The sequence below is a fragment of the Plectropomus leopardus genome, unplaced genomic scaffold (genome assembly GCF_008729295.1).
Source record: "Plectropomus leopardus isolate mb unplaced genomic scaffold, YSFRI_Pleo_2.0 unplaced_scaffold4095, whole genome shotgun sequence".
NCBI classification, from domain to species: domain Eukaryota; kingdom Metazoa; phylum Chordata; class Actinopteri; order Perciformes; family Serranidae; genus Plectropomus; species Plectropomus leopardus.
Window position 1 is genome coordinate 442 of NW_024644847.1, and position 3,375 is coordinate 3,816.

The 3,375-nt window shown below is 39.0% G+C and overlaps 1 long non-coding RNA gene across 1 annotated transcript; it reads left to right on the plus strand.

The window, feature by feature from the left end:
• Positions 1–243: 243 nt before the first annotated feature.
• Positions 244–1,735, plus strand: LOC121939090. Its single transcript, XR_006105401.1, has 2 exons — positions 244–296; positions 1,630–1,735. It is a non-coding gene; the product is annotated as an uncharacterized LOC121939090 (long non-coding RNA).
• The last annotated feature ends 1,640 nt before the right edge of the window (positions 1,736–3,375 follow it).

The following is a 3,375-nucleotide window of genomic DNA, read 5'->3' on the forward strand; positions in this document are numbered from 1 at the left end:
GGGCACAAATTGGCACATTTATCTCGTAATGCCACGGTGATACAAACCGCTATTCCACTAAAACACGATGTTGGAGGTTTAAATAAGAATAACCACAGAAAATGTGCATTGAAAGCGATTTTTTCTACCTTATTATTAGGTAAAAAAGACGCACATTTTTAACCTTTCACATCTATTCTGAGTATTACGATAAATCCTTCCGCGCCCCATTGCTTCACTCTGAGCGCTGATTGGACCGCTGCCGTCACGTGGCCAGGAAACAGCGGAAGAAGAGGACTCCGCAGCAGAAAAGAAAGGTGAGGAAATAAACAAAAATAAAAACGATTCATTTAAAACGAGAAATCCCGCAAATATACTTAATTAATGGTTACCGTTTTGCAGCGTGAGGTGTTAGCTAACGGACCTGCCGTTAGGGCGCAGCTCAGACGGCCGGTTTTCCGGCAGGAAGCCGTTAAAATGATCGTGTTTTTAGTTCCGATCTGTGTGACAGCGTCCATGTCCGCGAGCGAAAGTGAAAATATAAAAACACGACAAAAGACACATTTTCCGACATTAAAGAGCGCGCGGGAGATATTTTAACCTGTAACTCTGCTGTGTGTTTGTGTATGTTTGAGCTAATGTTAGCTGACTTCATGTTTCACCTCGTTATAAAGATAATTACACCCGTTTGATGCGGTGTGTCGATTAACCGCAGCGGCGGGTTTAGTCGCATAAAATGTCATTAAATCATTTTAATAATCTGCTGAATCATCGTCGCGCTTCGGTGAATTGTGTCTCTAAAAACGGGAGTTTCCCACCGACGGTCGCGACGTCACCGGCGGGCTGCGCGGTGACGTCGCGACCCGAAATTAACTTTAAATATTTTTTTATTTCATTTATTTTATTTTGCTCTCAGCCTCTTTATTATCACTATTTTTCTGCTTTTAGACGTTAACTAAACGATCCAAAAAAAGTCAAAAACAAACTAAAATCTTTATAGTGATGTTATTAACAATAATAATATAAAAACAATGTATGTACAATAAAAAGGAACAAAATAATTAATATAATGCTAACAAATCCTAATTAAATCCTAATCCTAATTAAAAGATCCTAATTAAATTAGATCCTAATTAAAATCAAACATGTAAAATAAATATCTGTAACTCATTTCAAATGATTAAATAAATACATAAAGCACAAAATGAATACTAAATATTTAAGATAAATGAATAAAAAATACCTTAAATAAATTCATATGTGTAAATTAGATAAATATAACTCAAAATGTAATCATTCATGTGAAATATATAAATAATACAAAAAATAAGATCACGTGTAAAATAAATAAATATGCAGCAAATGAAATAGCAAATAAATAAAATGTCATTAAGTTATTTTAAAAATCTGATGGATCATTGTCACGTCAGAGTTTTCCACCTTCGGACCATGATGTCAGCGAAAGGCTGCGTAGTGACGCAGTGAAAGTAAATAAACTTCATTTTTAGAACAGATTTTCTTATTTGATGTTACGTTTTGATACTCAGTGATTTCAGCTGCAGTCACAAAGTTTTTAAGTTTAACCTCCAGACTTCCAGGTCGTCTCTCGGTTTCTCTGTCGTTGTTTGATCGGCTGTTTCTGTTTTTCAGGATAACTTGCAGCCGTCAGGATGCAGAGCACCACCAACTACCTGTGGCTCATTTCAGACCTGCTGGGTCAGGGAGCGACGGCCAACGTTTACCGCGGCAGACACAAGGTACCAACGCCACACCTGACTCACCTGAGCTGCTGCAGGACGGCTCTCAGCCAATCACTGATCAGTGTATCCGTCTTTATATTATGGGTTTCATGACTCTTTTCTGCAGTTACAAGGTTGGAAAGCTTTCTACCAGTACTGAAAAAATAACAAAAAACATGAAAAAATCTCTAAAGTCTCGTTTTTCTAGTAATCAACTAGAACACATTTAAAAAAAAAAAACATTTATTTTGATTTATTATTTTAAATACTTTTTCTGTTGTTGTCCAGCAGTCGATATTCAGAACAGACGTTTTTTTCAGTGTTTTCTTTAAACGTGTTTGGATCTTTATTCAGAGTATTTTGGGATCGTTTCCGTTGATTTTATTGTAAAGAAATCCATGAAACACAACAGTGTGTTTGCTTCCTGTCCGGCTCACGTGGCCGGACGAGTTTTCACCGAAAGAGACGTACCTGCTTTGTTTAGGGGCCACTTTTGCAACATGACAGGAGGCCAGGGGCCCGTCACAGCAACTCCGTACGAGTTTCTGGATTTCAGGACGTTTCTGAGATTTTAGGACATTTATAGGATTTTGGGACATTTGTAAAATTTTAGAATGTTTCTGGGATTTAAGGGTATTTGTAGGATTTTGGGGCGTTTCTATGATTTCAGTACATTTCTGGGATTTTTGGACATATCTAGGGTTTTGGGACATTTCTCACAGTTCAGGACTTTTCTATAATTTTAGGACATTTCTAGGATTGGAGCACATATCTTGCATTTTAGGATGTTTCTCTGAGTTTAGAATTTCTTTGGGATTTTAGGACATTTCTAGGATTTTGGGTTGTTTCTAGTATTGTAGCACGTCGTAGCATTTTAGGACATTAGGGTCTTAGCTGTGTCCTCTGTCGGGGGTGTGTGTGATCCTCCACTGGCACTTTTTTTAAAAAACAAGCTCTGTTGTGATGCTGTTTTATGCACTCTGACACCTTACGTATACTAAAAGTAGAAAAACTGTTCCCAGTGTGAATCACTTTATTTTTATTGTGAATTAGAAAATATTTGGGGGTCCATAAATAGCGAATAATTGTTGCAGAGAGCGACGTGAACGCCTCTCAGGCGTCACGCTGAGGAATCAGCAGCTTCTTTGTCTCATCTGCAGTCAAGCTTTCACACTTCATCGCATCAGCTCATCAATAAGTCAACAGATATTTGGGTGCTAATTTCCTGTAAAAACTTCCTCAGAGGAAACGCGTCGTTCCTCCCTCAGAGCTCAAACCCGCTCGATGTCGGGGGTCACGGGCTGGAGGATGGAGAAGTTGGACGGGAGGAAGCAGAATTATCTGAGTGGAAAAACACAGATTGTGTTTACATACGGAGCGAAAAGATTCTGCGTAGGAAGAACCGTGTTTCTGCTTTTTACTTCCAAAAACTCCGATTTTCATGTTAAAGAGTTTCAGAGTTTAAAAAACGCTTCAGGCTGTAAAAGTGCACCGAGGGGGAATTTCCCAAAACGTCAGTGTGAATCTTCAGAGTGTGAGGATCAGTCTGGACCTGATCCTCTGTTTGAATTTGGGATCTCGTGTGTCACTAAAAGTCGACGCCTCGGGTCTGTGAGTTCAGCTCAGGGTGCGGCGCGTCTGTCAGAGCGTCATGTGT